An 18,656-nucleotide genomic window follows, 5' to 3' on the forward strand; every position below is an offset into this window, starting at 1 on the left:
TCAACCCTACTGCTCCACTGACATGGGAAACGGCAAAAGGTAATCAATTTTCTTTTCAAATCGTGTATCAAAAACGAAATGAAATGAAATGGGGTTTAACGTCCTACTGTTCTGCCTCTAACCTGGGCTAATGAGGACGGGCATACGCCATACAGTGTGCTATGAGGGAAATTTGCCCGGACAGCGGCGCTACGGCCTACTCGAATTCCAACTGCCAAGGGATTTGTTACGTTCACGCCAATGTGTACACGGGACCTCAGTTTTCGTACCATCCGAACGACTAGACAGCTGTCCTTGTATCCAAAACGATCTGCCCTCTTGTGATATTGATGCCTATTTCAGGTCACATTTACGTCATTTGTTTTATTTTGCTATAGAGGTAGTATTTTATATGGCTGTAGAGTTTGTGAGAATTGATCTTAAATCGAACGTCAATGTTGTTAGGATCATAGCTTATTGGTCATCACATACAGGTATATAAGATTTAACATTTCTTTATTTCATTCACAGAACAAAATGTTTCCCAATATATTATAAAAGACCTCTTGGACAAATGACATCTGTACACTTGACGGAAGGGTTGGATGACTGGACAAACTCGTAACAACAGTCATCAAGTTTCACCATTTTACAATCTGCAATGCGCATAGCTCCTGTATTGTAACCAATCCTATAATAAACACAATTTAATTTCTTTTGTGAATTTTCTTTGCTATAATTATATTTATAACAGATATAAGTAATAATGTCCTGACAGATAAAATGCTAGAGCATGACCACTGTTCACGGACTTCTTATCTCGAGTAAAAATTTTAACGTCACCTATTAAACGGCAATATTCGCCCGGGCTTCGGGTGGCACCATTCGTTAATATTTGTCAACCGGCAAAGAGCCATACTAAACTTAGGCTGTCTGTCCACAGTTAGCTCCGCTTAAGAACAGACACTAAGCTAGTTGATCGACATTTTAAGTCCTATCTCGACGATTTTAGTCGAAAACACTAAGCATCGATAAACTATATTAAATCGCTTGAATTTCGTAGTTTTATGGCATTTTTACTAAAAAAGAAACTATTTACAATTGTCACAAACATATGATATTTGTGACTCAAACGACTAATGTAGGCTGTAAATTGTTGTCGAATTTTAAAAGTATTTAACAACTTTGAAACTAATCCATCAAATATTCAATGTTCCGATGCCTAGATTTGAAATGTCATCCCACACTCTTTTAAAAATACCACAGTCCTTATTGGATAATGCCTATCTATCTTATTAAATTAAAGCTGTTATAGGAGCTGTGTTATTAACGAAAGCCTTCATTAAGAAATAATAATAAATTTATGATTTTATAATTTAATTTCAGATAAACCTATAACATTTTTCAATAGGCCTAAACACATTTGAGATTATTGATTTATCATTTTACAAATCATCATAACCCCAAAACCATATGCGTAAATACTTTGCATGTGGCATGTCTAGTATTATAGACAGGTAGGCCTTCTATATAATACCAAGAAATTGGCAATTTTAAACCATTGTAGGCCTACACGAAGATATTTTTTATAGATAAGAGAGAGGGCTCTTCTTTCTATGACATTAGATATGAAGTGAGTTCAGCTTGTGTTTTAGGGGGTTGGGGGGGGGGGTTGTTTTTTTTTTTTAATGTTTATTAATTATTTGAAAATAGTATAATATATACTTGAATCATATGGTAATGTTTAAAATAGTAACAAAAAGTTTTGTTTACTGAGGTTTTGAGTGTCAACCGGGCCATTGGTAATATTATCATTATTCCAAATCTATCAATATGTCGCAACAAATCTAACAACGTAGCCCTAATCAATGTTTGTTAATGTCGTGATTTTAAGTTAGGAGAGGGTGACGGCTGTCCTAAGTTAAAATTGATTTTAGTTAAAATTGTCCCTAAAATGGTTTTGTGAAACGCCACTACCTAAAGTTAGGATTAAATTATTAACTCAAAATATTATTTTAGTGATTTTTTCTAAAATGCTTAAAATCGTTTTCTGAAACGCGTCTATCTTAACTTTAGTTTAAGACAATTTTAAGGGGATTGAAGTTTTTGTGAAACCGGGCCCTGGTCACTTAATTACTCTCCGAGAAATCGGAATATACATTCGTCTAGTGTGTCCACTTACGTTGCCCGAGTAACATCGGCGGCGAATACTGTCACATAGTGTATCAATAAGTGTTTTTAGAACGGACATATTTGAAGCTGTATCATCGTTTATTTTACTCCCAACGTAGATACTCCATTACCACTATCCAATTAAGATGTTAAATGTATTAATAAAGAAACCACTTGACGCAAACTAGTTAATTTCGGGACTAAAATTTGAATAATTCACTTGCGCTTATGGATCTTTAGCTGTCGCGGGAAACCAGAGAAGAGTCAATATGTTGGATATTCGACCCACCTCCTTGTCTTGTGCGAGCGAAACCACGCCACTTGACTCAATGACAGGCCTTATGATCCAAAGCCATTTTAAAATAGAAGCCGGATGCAGAGTGACTCGTGTATATCAGGATTATTTGGTAGCATTGTGAAGTCGTAAAACAGTAGTACATCGCCGTTTTGCTAAACAATAAACGCTGAACAAACGTGCATGGTCCAATCATTTGAGGAGCGCCAGTGTCACGTGACATTCAAAGTAAAGACTTCCTTCGAAAGGCGTTGCTTGTAAAAGAAAATTTAATGTGATACTACTTACCCACAACATGAATAGCCCCAGAAATGACACTTGCATTGTACACATTCCGTCAAAGATCGAACAGTTTCACCAAGCGCTGCGTCATGGTTCCCTATACTACAACGGGGGCCTTCACCTGAAAAATGAAATTAAAATTATCCTGAAAAGGTCACAATATACGACTGTGTCTATCAGCCAAAGGGGTTGCAACCGACGAAACTCCTTTCCTGTTCCCCCATTTCCATCCAATAATGGACTAACCTCTCAAACACCTGGCACGTTTCCCATGAAATATTTGTCTACAATATCACTTGGTGAAAGTGGACATTAAGCCCCACGAACGACGGAATGACGCAAATCAATAAACGGGTATATAAGTACTGTTAGTGATAAAAATTTGATATTTAAAATCTATTTTAATACCACCGAGCTTCGACGATTTCCAAGTTAATTATATAGTCTAGCCCATCTGTATGATTGAGTTTAGTGCATATATAACCACGTCACAATTAACGTATAATATTTTTATTTTACCTAATCTGTTGGCGTAAGCATAGCAATAAGCGTCAGTTTGTGAGATAAATACCAAGAATACACCAACACCAATCAGCGTGTTTAATACTTCCATCCTCTGTATTACAAAAAAACAAAGAATTCCTTTTCAAATAACAAATAAATTTAGAGCCCTATGAACGTTAACTAATTTTTCGCAGATTAGACTCTTAAGTTTACCTGTATTATTTAAATTTTCTTTGAAATCGTATTAGTCGGTCGCGGTAGTCTTTTGACAGTGACTATACCACAATAGCGTAACACGATTTTGCATCTTTGTGGGTGTGGGCTGCGTTAGTAATAAGGTGTGCAAAATGTCCGGGCATATTCCCCGTAGCACATAACATGTGTATGAGTACGCCCTTCTTCTTTTCCCGGTTGGTGCAGAAAAGTAATACGTTTAACCTTATTCATTTCTATTCAATTTGTGAAAATGGAGCAGTTAGAAAATAAACGGATCTTGTACACATCTGTTTGGCATATTTCTATAAATACCACATATTCATCACGGGGGACCCTTTTACAGAAAACATTCAATTTTCAAAACTCTGGATACATTATAAAATTTTACATCTGTCTATTATATTGGAGGCAAAGTATTTGGAACTTTAAAGCGGGCAGAAGTTTTAACAATTATTGAGCGGTGTTATTTTTTTAAAATCAAAACATGCACGATAATACTGTATGAACCAGTAGCCGAGAATGCCTTCATCGCCGCAGTTTTGTCAATTGATGCACAGCTGTCCAAGGAACAAGAATGCTAATTTTCGAATTTTAAAGAGTTCATTGTCCGAAAAAGGGCGTGTGGCTACATAATTATATATCCGAGTCTGACTTCCTTCAGCTGGGCGGATTTGCAATACTAGCACTAGGTTTGAAATCCTGCAAATAAGTCAAAAGCCGGTCTTGTTATATATTGTTTTTAAAATTATAACGGAAATTGCCCTCATCCAAGATATCCAAATTAACACAGAAATGAAAAATAAAATATTGCGATACTTACTGCTGGTATATAATGATATCTTCGTCAAGTTATGACATCAGACTTCTACGGATAAATATATATAGCATGACACAAAATGTGGGGAGTCTATATAGTTAATGTATTTAATGGGGTTGACATTTTTCAGCTGTAGGAACACAATGCATTGTAGTTTCTAGTATAATTTAATAACGGATATAATGTAACAATTTAATATATAAACATACACCCAACCTTTTACACAAACAAAATTAGAACCTTTACGACGTTGTAAACACATATTTAAGATATTTCACATATTCTGGCAATGAAATTGGCGCTAACCTTGGTTTCATTTTATTATTGTTTCAAAACACACACCCAATGTTCCGTTCATTATTGTGTTTTCTCCAGAAAATACTCACGCGCGAAATATATGGGTAATTATCGTGACTGGAAACACCCTCAGTAATCTCTGTTATCCAGAACTTTATTGTTCAGCATATTGACGAATTATTATATAGCTGGGGCCTGTTTCGCGAAATTTTAACTAAGATAAAAACCAAATTTTAGTAACTTGATTGGATAATATTTGATTGATTTTAGTGCTTAGCCAATCAAAATTGAAGTATCTACTAAAATTTGAATTTTATCTTTAGTTAAGATTTCGAGAAACAGGGCCCTGGACTTCTGGTTGCGCAGTGGGACGTCATGGTCGCTTTCAAGACGAGGTGAGAAGCTTCTCACATTAACGGGGCCTTGAAGACTATGTAAGCAGTGAACAATGTACCATAGTGTCAAAATGTTAATGTCGATATAATTTCATAAAGCTAGCCAGAGAAACCGGTAAATGAAAATAATTATAACATTAAAAAGTAGTTAGCCAAGCAGACGGTCTTAAAAGTAGGTCCGCCACCACGCGTCATGCCAAAAACAGTAAGAGTGAAACTTCACTAGTTCAAGACAACAACCCGGTTTCCTCCCACTGCTAAAGACCCCTATGCGCAAGCGAATTATAGAAATAAAATAAAACCATATTTTTGCCCCGAAATGACCGAGTTGTGTCGAGTGGACGTTAAACCCCATCTCTCTCTCTCTCTCAAGACAACAAAATGACTTTTTAAAATCAATGTATAGTATCTTCCATGTCAATTCGTTCGCAACACAAACTCTTCAAATTTATTTTTTAACACGTGGTCGCCATTGCTAAAAATAGAACCCATTGCAACCACTATAGTAACAATAGCGATACATGTGTGTAATTTGAGACAGGAATAGAGGAATGAGTGTTAAAACTTGTCAACAAACCATAAAACAGAACGTTGAAAAGCAAAGACAATCTGAAAAAATAGACACTGGAAATAGTATGACGTTACCTGAAACAAAAATAAGTATGGACAGTGAGTGGGCCATGGAACGTGTAGGACAAACATTGAAAAAACAGAGACGATATAACATCTGCCGTCAAAGAAATTAAAGAAGAAATATCGCTAAGCCTTAATTTACTAGACGTGAAAATCACAGAAGTGCAAAACAAAAATGTCGAAAGTGTAGAATTTAATTGCGAAAATATAGATAAGCTAAAAAAAAAAAAAAGAAAGCTAATGAGTTCAGATCAACTAACAAGTGCAAATGTTGAACGAAAAATTGATTTTGGCGGAAAAACATGACCGTAAATATTCTATGGTATTCCCCAAACAAAAGAAGATATCAATGAAACCATGAATAATTTCTTGAAAGAAAATCTTCATCTAAATTTGAAAATGGAGATAGCAAACCAACATGGATTGGGGAAATGGGAAGATAGAGATAACCCAGTCCCCCCCCCTTCCCCACCTATAACAGTGAAATGTGTGCACTACAGAGACTTTGAAGAAGTATCATAAAACATATCTGCTAAAAAAGGGCAAGTTCTTCAGGATCTACCTATTCCTATTAAACAGGAACGTCATAAACTCGCCGGTCTTGCATATATGACATTAAAACTAGAATACGAGATCAAGGAACACATATGATTCTATAGACTCTGTCTAGTGGTGAAAAATGGAAGAGAAGAGAGACTTCACTTTAATGTGCGAAAATTCAAAAAGCTGGAAACTATTAAATACGCTATTAGGCTTACTTTTGATAGAGTATAAAAGAAAGTTAACAAAAATTTGTAACATTCCTGCATGGTTTTAAATCTATACTTGATATCAACTTAACAAGAGGAGAGTTAGGGAGTTTTATATTGATTGTTATAAATACAAGCACATGTATAATCACTTATTTAGCCTAGTTTCTATTATAAACCAGACTCTATAGGATTTATTAAATTACTCTATCCTAACTACTGGATAGGTGTCCTCGCCAACACCCTTTGTCATTAAATTGGTCACACCCCTAGAATATAAACTCCTAGTCCACTTGAGGCACAAATGGGTTGATCTATGACTTCTAAGTACATGTAGATCGAGAAGTTCAGATACATCAAATATGCCCGCAAATGACAATAAGTAACAATCGAGTAATACCGATATTACATTTACATTGCAAGTACTTACATTGTACTTAGGTGGCCTATTGAATTGTTTCATTGAAGGCCCCTAATACGCACCGTCAGAATTAATAGCATCCGCCTAGTATGGAGAGATATGGGGGTGGTATTGTTTGTTTTGTTATATATATGTGTATATTTATGTAAAATTATGTATGTAACTTTGATATACCTACACCCCACTGCTGTGAAAAAATGTCCCTCACGCTTTCTACATAACATCTTACGCAGAGCACTAACTATGATATGCAAATGTAGATATGACGTGACTTATTAACATATACGGAAATGAGGCCAGGATCAACCTGGTACACTGTAAGCCAGCACACGATAAGAGGAAATCAACCTGGCACGCTATAAGAAATTTACATACCGTGAAAAAAACTAAACTATATTACCATGATTATGGAGAGAGGGAGGGGGTATGTAATGTCAAAGTACGGGTCATAATATATTCCAGATATCATATTACATATCAGTGAAAAGCACGTTCATGTACATGTATACCCTTTTCTCTCTTTAAGTAGCCTACATGTATATTCACTATTTGTTGGGCACAATGGTTATACTTTTTTTTAAATGGATTAAAGTTAATTAGCCTGTGCTAAAATTTAGAGAAAGGGTATGGGGCGGTGGCGAGGGTTTAAAATGTCAAAATACGGGTCTTAATACGAAATTCCAGTTATCGTGTTATACATCACTGGAAAGTATGTTTCTTTGGCTTTTTGAATCTATCAGTTATTTCCTGGCACATTCATAATTACTGTAGAGAAAGAAAAATCTTCCTTATTTTGTCGCAAGAAATATGTCGCTGTCAGACAGTATAACTTAATTGTTAAATATAGACTATACTTTCAATTCATGTTATTTGTCAAAGGCTCGGATTTGCCATACCAATCACATGATTTTATTGAAGGCACGGTCGCCCAGCGAATTTCTTATAGTTTGCCATGTTGATTGCCTCACTATCGTGTGGTAAATATCTTGTGTGCGTGAAATAACTTTATTTAATGACCGTTTCCACCGAGGTGATATCGCAGACAATGCAAATATCTTATAAGTGTGCTGGCTTATAGTGTGCCAGGTTGATCTCGGCCTCGTTTCCGTATATGTTAAGTCACGTGTTTCCTACATTTGTATATCAAACTTGGCGCTCTGCGTAAGATGCTATGTAAAAAGCGTGAAGGGCAAATGAGATGCGGCAGAACGCAAATGTAAAATGTGATAAGGGAAATGTTAAATGTAGACACGTCAAAACAGCATTTTCAGATAAAACATTTGACATAAAACAAAAGCTAAAAAGAAATTGAAAGATATACTTGGTGTAAAAAGAATCCCCCAAATTAGACTTTTTCCTTGTTCCAATCGCTTTATGCCCAAGTTCACAAGCACCAAAATTGAAACAAAATATAGATCAGATCATTCACCACTTAAGCGATTTGCAGAAGAGTAAAGGGATATGAAAACTAAATACGTCCCTTCTAAGATAAACATTATAGAGATACAATCAAATGCCCCATTAAAGAAAATAAAAGCGTTCAATTTACAATTTCTGATTTTGAGTTTTTAGATATATTACCTATGGAGATTAGACAGAAAACTATAACATATTAAATCTATAAAAGAAACGAGCAAAGAAAAGCGGAATCAAGTTTGTTGAAAGTAATTACAAAATTAGAAAATGAACTTATTGTACAAATGGAAATATTAAAACAAAAACAAAATGAACTGATAATGATAAACCTCAGGAAAATTAAAATGAGAAGCAAATTTATCAAGAAGAAGGAGGCGAACGACCCACTAAATATTTTTGTAGAATGAAATCTAGAAACTATTATAGTAAACTGATAATTAAGTAGATTAGAGAAAGGTAGTGGACAAATGTTTACAGCACAAAAAGAAATTCTTGACGAAATAAGAGAGTTTTACCAAAAAAATTACAAGAAAAGTGATTCAATAACAGATGAGATGGATTTAAAATTAAAAATGTCAAAAATTTCTTTTGCCACGCTGTCAGACCACGAAGATCAAGAGCTTGGCGGTTCAATAAAAGACTATGAAGCCCTCCGATTTTTAAAAGTCCGGGATCTTCGGGTTTCCCAGCAGAATTCTTTAAAATGTTTTGGGCAGACTTCGGGCCCTTTGTAATTCGATCTATAAACAATTGCTATATTCGTTTAATATATGATGTCCTTGAATATACAGGAAGAAAAAAAAACAGATACCGGGGCTATTGCTTTTGATAGCCTCTCCTGGAATTTAATAGATACAGCTCTTGAAATTTTTGGCTTTAAAAACTCCATTTAAAATGGATATCTACCCTACACAAAAATTCAGAATGAAGAGTTATGATAAATGGGCATCACACTTGGGAGGAATTGTAGACAAGGCGGTCCCCTGAGCCCTTATATATTTATTATACGCACAGAACTACGATCTATATTAATTAGAAATACAAAAAAATATAAAAGATATAAATATAGATGGTGTAGATGATCTATTAACACAATACGCGGAGGATACATCATTCATTCTTGATGGTTCTCCAGAGTCATTAGCTGCAACACTGGAAACATTTTTAAAATGGGTCTGTCTGTCACATTTGTCGGACACAATAACTCTCCTTGTAACTGAGCTAGAATGTTCAAACTTGGTGTAGGTGTTTATTCGGTCAATGCCTTGATGGAGTTCAAAAATAAGCATTTTCTGCATAGGGTAAACAGAGATAAGCAATTTGATTGGTTGATGCTTTGGGACACGATAACTTTAGTTCTAATTAAGTGAGAGTGATGAAACTTGTTGTATAGTTTCATTACATCAATACCTTGACTAAGTTCGATAATGGGCATTTTCTGCTCAGACTATATAAGGAGCGATAAGCCATTTGATTGGTCAAGACCTTGGAATGTAACAACTCTGCTTTTAATTGAGGTAGATTTTTAAAACTTGATGTAGATTTTTATTAGGTGAATGTCTTGACTGAGTTCAATGATTAACATTTCAAGCTACAGTTAAGCTGAGTTAAGCAATTTCATTGGTGGATGCTTTGGGACAAGATAACTTTCATTCTATCTGATAGGTGTATAGTTGATAAACAGTTTTAGTGCTTGATACTCTTGAAAAGAATAAATGTGCGATTAATTAATGTGTCATCTATTTATTTTGGGATTTCGGCGGGGAAATCAGCCTCACTGTTGGCTTGTTCTTGTGTAAATGTTATCATACAGTAAGGAATGTGATCCCGAATTTGAATTTGTTCTTAATTATGTATTTTGTAGTTTGTATTCACTTATTTAAACCCAACTTCAAAATGTCAATGTACATCTCAAATGTGTACATACCTTGATCAGCTATTGCATATTTAATCATTCAGACTAATTAAAATAGTCTATCATTATTTACTTAATATTCTAATTATTCCATGAAACCTTTCTTCAATAAACATACTTCGGAACATTATTTCCTAAGTGGGACATCAAATTAAATTTACAAAGGCATATTCACATAAAAAAAATACCAATATAAATAGACCTATGTGTCTATGGGTATACAGAAAACATAAATAGATTGGTCTAATATATCTACAAAAACTGAAATAAATTTAAATTGGGTGCATAATTGTGTTCCTGGTGTTAAAAGCTTTCCAAAAATGTATAGTTTGTTTATTTGGGAGGACCATGTAGCGGATTCTGGGAACTGGATATCTTCGACATAACCGTGTTTTGTTAGACTTCAGCCAGCCTTTACCTAGATTACAGTCTCGTGTTAAGTGTTTTAAAACAGTTTTACTTCCTCCAAACTCGGAATCAATTATATGGGGTCGTGTTAACCCAGATTTGGCTCATGGTTTATAAGGTATATATATTGTGCATCCAGGGGCGTAAATGTGGGATGTGGCGATACCCCCACCCCCCACCCCCCCCCACCCCCCAAGCGAAAAAAATAGTCGGTCGCAAAATAAATGCAGTCGGTTTCAAAATAAGTGCAGTCGATCTCAAAATAAGTGCTCACTGAATTAATACAAACAATGTCAAAATAGAAGGGAAAATCCAAAATTTTATGTATTTGCGTGAATCCGTGCACCTAAATTGTATACGCCACGCTACTCACCTAAAACTTTAGTATAACCTTGTCAACTTATCATGTTTGAAAAAATGTTCTTTACCTTTTTTCTGTTGTGATTTGGTCTAAGTAAAAAAAAATCCTCCAGGGAGAAAAATAGTCGGTCGCAAAATAATTGCAGTCGATTTCAAAATAAGTGCTAACTGAATTAATACAACAATGCCAAAATAGAAGGAAAACCCCCAATTTTATGTATTTGCGTGAATCCGTGCACCTAAGTTGCATACGTTACGCTACTCACCCAAAACTTAAGAATAAAATAACCTTGTCAACTTATCAAGTTTGAAAAAATGTTTTTTTTTACCCTTATTCTGTTGTGAGTTGGTCTAAGTAAAAAAAATTCCCCCAGGGAGAAAAATAGTCGGTCAGAAAATAAGTGCAGTCACTGCAGTCGGTCTCAAAATTATGCATCGGCGACTGACGAAATGAATTAATGAGGTAAACAAATAATGTCAGAATAGAAGGGAAAAATCTCAAATACTTAATATACGTGCACCTAAATTTCTTACGTCACATAGTCGGTCTCAAAATAAGTGCTCACTGCAGTCGGTCTCAGACTAAATGAATTAATGAGGTAAACAATGCCAAAATAGAAGGGAAAAATTGCAACGGTACCGTATAAAAATAACCTGTTTGAAAAAAAAAATCCCTGTTATGAGTATGTTGGTCTAAGAAATTGAGAGAGCTTGTTACGAAGATTTAGATAGCTTAAATTATATTATTGATTGTCATACGAATAACATTAGTCGAACAGTTGGTAAGTAGTTATCGGAAGCATAGTTTGTTTCAGAAATACGTAAAAAATCTTTAAATTAAGAAATGTTAAGGCGATCTATTGAACTTATTGCATATTTAATCCCAGTAAAAATTAAAACGTTTACTCATGTTGTAAGTATTTTCTGACCATCAAAATTCTGCAAAACCTTTCCCGGGAACCCAAAATCCAGTAAATGGCATTTCAGAGACCATGTAAGCGCCCCTGTGAAACAAAGTCCCCTCAGGCCAAGTCCAAAAAATTAAAAGCTCAGTTACATAATCTGAATAAATTTCAATTCTATTGTGTCATTTTTCTCCAACTCCTCTGTCTTATGCAATCTCATCACTATCATATTCACGGTTACAGTGAATAGCCCAGTTAGTAGTACCACTAGTGAGTGGGGCGACAGACTGTAGAACTGTTATTTCTACTCTCACAAAACAGGCGAAATTGACGGATAGGCCTCAAGATTCTGTCCCATTTCTTATCCTCTCGTTAAGGAAAATTTGATCCCATTTGTCATAACATTGACTATAATTTTTCAGGCCCAGTCCCCCAAAATTAAAAGGTCAGTTATATATCTGAAATTGTTTTCGCGCCTGCGCCGCTAGATTCCATTATGGCACCATTCTTCCATTCCTCTGTGGTTTTTTACTGCCCCAGAACTGCCATATTCACGGTCAAAGTGAACTACCCAGTCGTGGGGCGTCTGACAGTACAAATGTTGTGACAACTCTGGCAAAACAGGCGCAATTGACAGGAGCAGATTTCGAGATTCTGTCCCATTGACCCCTATTTCTGGTTCTCTTGTCTTGTTCACAAGAATTTGCTCCCAGCAATGACCTCAAGTGCCAGGATATTGGTTCAAATTTTCAAAATGTTCTCAGGTTGCTCAATGTTATAGCCACTGTCCATAAATTTAATTACAAAATCAATAACAATCATCATATTATATGTCATACATTTTATGTCAACTTGAATAAAACTGCTTTCCGACGAGATAACGATCGGCGAACAACTATATTGGCGATACGATCTATGTTCTACCGGGACACCCAGTGTTATAGCCAGTATTTTGTTGACATTCATTGTGGGGTGTGATTGTGGATGGCGCCCTAGATTTGGAACCGCCCCACCCCACCACCTATTCCCAGCTTCCAGATCAGCTACTGGCCCCTAGAAAACTATCATCTGTGGTGATCTGCCCATGACTGCGTCATTCGTATTAGGGACATGATGTGCATCAGTCGGTCGCATTTTTGCTAAACACAGCCCCCCACCCCACCGACAAACAAACTCTTTATGTACGCCCCTGACCTGGTGATGAAATAATTCCATAGTTTTACCGGAAACACAGGGTTTCTTTCGACAGAGAATTCGTAAGATTAAAGTTTGCACCGGGAAATAGACTTCATGTTTCAAGCGGTTGCATTAAACCCTCTTCACACATAACAAATATAATATTTTCAATTGTAAAGACAACTACGCACGCAGTACGCGAAAAATCGCAGACATACCGAGAAATTTTCACTCTTTTCTGCATTTCCACTACACAACGTAGTCCCACCACATTCAACAACGTGGCATGCACATATTAACAACGTCGAAAAAGTGAAATTTCTAGAAAATTTGTGCGATTTTGCGGATACTGACCGAGAGCGTTCCCTGATATTGAAAGCATTTTATTCATTTCAAAAAGATTTTACTTTTCCATTTCCATGGATTGGATAAGGGCGTGGTCCTTAGCTTGTTCAGAAATGTCGACGAGGGTGCGGCCTGGGATCGGGTAATTGTAGGGTCGATAACATTTTCAATAGAGGCGACGAAAACACGACCAATTTGAAACACTGCAACATACACAAGTTTGCCATTGTGGTCGAGTAAGGGGGTGACGATTGACATTGTTTTATCGAGGTCCTTCCCTGTGCTGATTATTGTTATTCCATTCAGGAAGAGAAATGCGTCAGAAATCTCCAATGACACCGATATTTCTAACAACTTCCTTGCCACACGAGGGGTGAAAAATACCCCCTTCCCATGCACCCCACCGGCCACCCCCTCCAACCTTTGACCTATTTAGAAGATGAAACATAAGTTAGAAATCCAAGTCAATTTAAGACTATTTTTAATCTATGTGAACTTCCCGAATAAATGCTCATTGCTATGAGGTGTTCTAGAAAGGATTAGCACAACTGTTCCCTACATTATCTAATTAGCGTAATAGTTTGGACTTGGATTTTAGAAGCCGATGCTTCGGGAACATGGCCACCAGCAATCGCCATCCACGTTTATTGGAGTTATGAAAATCGCATGTATAAGTCAGTTTGCTGTCAACCGTATATTTCATTTGGGACATTCTCGTTGGTGACATTTATTAACTTATCAGCCCAAATATCAACCCATAATTAAAAAAAAACATCAATTAATTCAATTTTATTTAACATAATATTAACATATACATATTATTGATCAAATTATTTGTAAATAATAAAATATAAAAATAATAATATCTTCAGTGTATAATATATTGTGTATAATATTGAATGAACAATATACTTCGGTATTAAAATATAAAAGTGTATATGAATCTATATTCGAAGTGGCGCTATTGATAAAAATACATTTTTAAAAAAGGAAATGCACAGTACAAAAATACAAATAATCTAGGATGATTTTGTTTGGGTTTTTTTCTGTTTTGTTTTTTTGTTGTTTTTTTTTTGGGGGGGGGGGTATTTTTTTTTTTTTTTTTTTTGGGGGGGGGAGGGGGGGGGTGTTCGATGTACGATCTTTTCCAACCTGTAATTCTTATATTATTATTACACCCGTGTTAATTTTTCTTGTAGTTTTTTACCGATGGTGTGGGATTTACAAATTTCTGACTTCTATAATAATTTTTATTTATGAGGGTTTGACCACAAGTAAGCGTGGCACTAATTCTTGAATCCAAATTGGCACTTTAAAATTAGGTCTTTATTCGATAGACTGACTACCATGTGTGATAGATTATACATGTTAAATGAATATACGATTAAGAAAGGCTTTAGCTTGATGCTGTAAAATTTAACTTTAAATAATATTCTGTCATGGAGTCATGAAGCAGTGACGTTAACAACCCAATTTTAACTAAATCTCCGTTTTGATTGAAATAGAAGACCTACAGAAGAGAACATGGATTTACCTGATTCATATTTTGTAAGAACTTGGTGTAAAGAAACTGTTTACTCCAAAGTAAACGTGAGAAATATTAGGCCTTAAATATCAATAAAACAGGCCTACTGAACAAACAATCAATTATTCTCTTCTGTGGTTGATTTCATTCCAAACGACAATTTTACTAAATTTTGATTATCCACTAAGGAATAGCTATAAAAAGTTAACTTTTTAAAATCATTTAATAGACCAAGCCAAGTGTTTCTTACTGATATATATATATACAATTATTATGTAACACAACAGGGTGTAAAGAAAAGAACTCTCAAGTCACAAAACCCTCAAAAGTAAAATGTGAACTATTTATTGATTTGATATGGAAGATAGCCAAAATATCTTTGTTTCTTATTTTTTTTTTCTTTTTCGATGACGGGTGTAGGAGCTGTTGTTGCTACTTTTTATTAGCACTAAAAATCATAGCATTGATCATTTAAACTTGGATAACTATCATCTGAAGTATTACCAGATTCTTCATGGACTATTTTTTTTGGAGTCGGCTTTTTCTTCTGTTTACGTGATTCCTTGCTATGTTTCGAATTCTTTTGAACCTTTTCTTCTAGTATACGTGCTTCTTTATGTTTTGTATCTGGGGATTTTGCGGTAGAAGACCTGTTTTTTAGTTTGGATTCTTTGGGTCTTGAGGGACTTAAAGGTTCTACTGAAAGAGACAAAACAATAATAAATCACACATGAGGTTTTAAAAAAAACAGGCGGTAACTACAAAGAGCTAACTTAAATTGGGGGAAAAAAGTACCAGTCAGTTCACTTTGCTGTTTTTCAATAAATTCTGCCAGTGCAAAGAAACAAACAGTTCCACAAAATTCATCTGTAGAACAATGAAAACCAATCGACAGTCACAAAACAAGGCCTCGGTGTGCTAGATTTTGAGATATACATAAACTTTTTACTTACATTGTAACCTATTAGACCTTAGTGATGATTCCTGTTTAACCTGAGAGAGTTTGTCAGTGATTGCTTGTTGTGATTTATTCGCTGGTTCTGCGAACTCTTCGTTATTAGATGGCCCTTGCGAATCATTGGTGGCTTTCCTTGATTTTAGGTATTTTGAAGTTTGTTCTGTAGCATTTTCAGTAGTGGTAGGAGGTTTCCATGTTGCCTTTGGTGGTGATAAAGTGCCAAATGTTTCATCCACAGCTGATGGTTTTACTGATTTCTTGCTAACGGTAGGTGGTTCCCAATTTGTCCTTAGTGATGCACGGCCAAAACTTGGTGGTGATAAAGGGCCAAACGTTTCATCCAAAGTTGGTGGTTTTACTGATTTCTGGCTAGCGGTAGGCGGTTCCCAATCTGCCTTTAGTGGAGCACGACCAGAGCCTGGTGGTGATAAAGGGCCAAACGTTTCATCCACAGTTGATGGTTTTCCTGCTTTCTTATTGGCGTTAGGTGGTTCGCAATCTGCCTTTAGTGGAGCACGACCAGAGCCTGGTGGCGATAAAGGGCCAAACGTTTCATCCACAGTTGATGGTTTTCCTGCTTTCTTACTAGCGTTAGGTGGTTCCCAATCTGCCTTTAGTGAAGCACGACCAGAGCCTGGTGGTGATAACGGTCCAAACGTTTCATCTAAGGATTTGTTGGTTGCATTCCATAATGGCAACATCTCTGGCGATATGTCTTTATTTCTGTCTTCTGCCAGGTCTAATGATAATGAAGTAGACAACCGTCCTTCCGATTTCTTAGGCTTTTCATCTTTTGTTTTTGAAGCGACAAGAGCATTGACTGAAAGTATAAATTATTTCAAATACGTAAGAGCGTTTACATTTTCTATCACCCTTAGTAATATAGCTAGGATAGAAAGGCCAGTCGATTGTATGTTATTTTTTATGACTTATAGAGCTTATATAAAGGCAAAAAATATATATACCCGAGATGTTGTTTTTTATGACTTAAAAAAGCTTATATAAAGGCAAAAAAAAAATGAACTACTTACATTTGTCTTTACTAGACTTAAGATCCGGATCAATACATTTAGTCATCAGATGTGTAAACTTTTTATCCATGGTGCTGCCATTATCTAGCTGCTGTACTTCCTTCGCTGCTTTTGGGGGTTGTAGGTGTCTTGGATACAATCCTGGAGGAAGTTGACTAGGTCCCGAAGGCAGTTGACCTGGGTAGAACGATTGGGAAGATCCAGCTTGCCCAAAATCATGTAATGAATTTCCAAGCGAGGGTAACATGGAATTATCAACTGTCATTTCTGACATTACTGGTGCAGACATTTGAATAGGTTGCGATTCTCCTGTTCGAAACAAAATTTTATTTTTGATTATTGGTTCCTGTTTTACTTTCATTTCATGAAAACCTTGCTTTGTTTTTTGCCTCAAGGGAAGCTGTCGAGTTGGTCTAGGCAGATCTCGAATCTTCTCCATAGTACTTTTTTCAACTTGCAATTCCTTGCGTCTATTTAACATTGATGAACCCGGTAGTTGTTGCATTTGTTCTGTACTTTCTTTGGCTAACTGTCGTTCTTGAAGAGAAGCCATTTCTTCTTCCATCATCGCTGCTTCTTCGGTGGTTAATGGTCTTCCATATTCATCAAATTGGTTACATGAGCGCGATTGTGACATTTGGCTTGTTGTTTCTTCAGCTAATTGGTGTTGATAAACCTCTTGTTCTTCATGAACGCTTAAAGGCCTTCCAGGTGCTCCAAAGTGATTATATGGATGCCGATGCTGTTGCGCAAAGTCAGATGGTAGCCTACTCCTCTGCTGTTGAATCAGATGCCCCTGATAAGCCATCTGGTCTGCCATCATAGTAGCTTCCTCCAGACTTAACGGTTTCCCGTATTCGCCATCCTGTGGATTGACATATTTTTGCCTATGTTGTTGATTACCATATTCTTGCCTATGGTGTTCCTGGTATGCAAATTGATCATATAATGGCCGTGTCGAAGAATCAGTTGGCAATTCTCTCTTCTTCTGTGTATCACAAGATGTGTCGCCTTTCTTTGTATTCTTCTTTTTCTTTTTCTTGCCCCTTTCACTATCTTCATCTTTTAAAGGGGTTAATGTAGTTGCTTTTCTGTTACTTGATAATCCAGACAAGCCTCCTTTGCTCAGCAAGGAACCAGCCCCAAAAACTTGAATATCAGTACTGGAAATATGTCCTCTAGAAACATTACTGCAACTTGCCAACGGTTCTCCCGATTTCACTTTGGCAACAACTTTGGTAGGTGATAGAACTCTGTCAACCCGATCATATTTTTGTTGTTTCAATAAATCTCCCCACTGTGATGCTATATCCTTCGATTCTTTACTTTTGCCTTCCCCGAAAACTGGACTTTTATCTGATTTACTTTTCAATGATGTTACAGGGCTCATTACATCCATACTAATTTTTGATTCTTTCTTCAGCTCTGGATAAAATACATCTTTTTTCTGCACATCTAATATTTTTCTCCAACTTCCTCTTACATCGTTTGGATTGATGTCAACAATTTCTTCCTCTTCCTCTTCAAATTCGACACGTCCATCAATTTGAAGAGCTTTTGGGATCTGGTGATAATGGTTAAACGAATCAATACCGTCCGTACTATCTGTAGGGTAACTATGCTGTTGAAAATCATCATAAGAATTAGAATCCTTTCTATATGCAGTTTCAAAGCTGATGCTGCCTCCATCTTCATCTAGCTTGGATTCTACTTCTCCTTTATTCGAAGAATTGTGAGCGACAGGGTGGTCTACAGTCTCTTCTGTCACAATAGACTCAATGTCAGATAAAGGGTCTGATGTGTAGACCGTTTCTTCGGGTTCTTCTATCTTGTCAAAGCACTTTAAAAGATCGTGAA

At 36.0% G+C, this 18,656-nt stretch overlaps 1 long non-coding RNA gene across 1 annotated transcript; it reads right to left on the bottom strand.

Annotated features, from left to right (window-relative positions):
* Positions 1 to 478: 478 nt before the first annotated feature.
* On the bottom strand, positions 479 to 4,424 carry LOC126812088 (uncharacterized). The gene is made up of 4 exons (XR_007675811.2): positions 4,269 to 4,424; positions 3,248 to 3,344; positions 2,735 to 2,849; positions 479 to 670 (listed from the first exon to the last, which is right to left on the bottom strand). It is a non-coding gene; the product is annotated as an uncharacterized LOC126812088 (long non-coding RNA).
* Positions 4,425 to 18,656: the final 14,232 nt, after the last annotated feature.

This window comes from Patella vulgata, chromosome 1, assembly GCF_932274485.2.
Source record: "Patella vulgata chromosome 1, xgPatVulg1.2, whole genome shotgun sequence".
NCBI classification, from domain to species: domain Eukaryota; kingdom Metazoa; phylum Mollusca; class Gastropoda; family Patellidae; genus Patella; species Patella vulgata.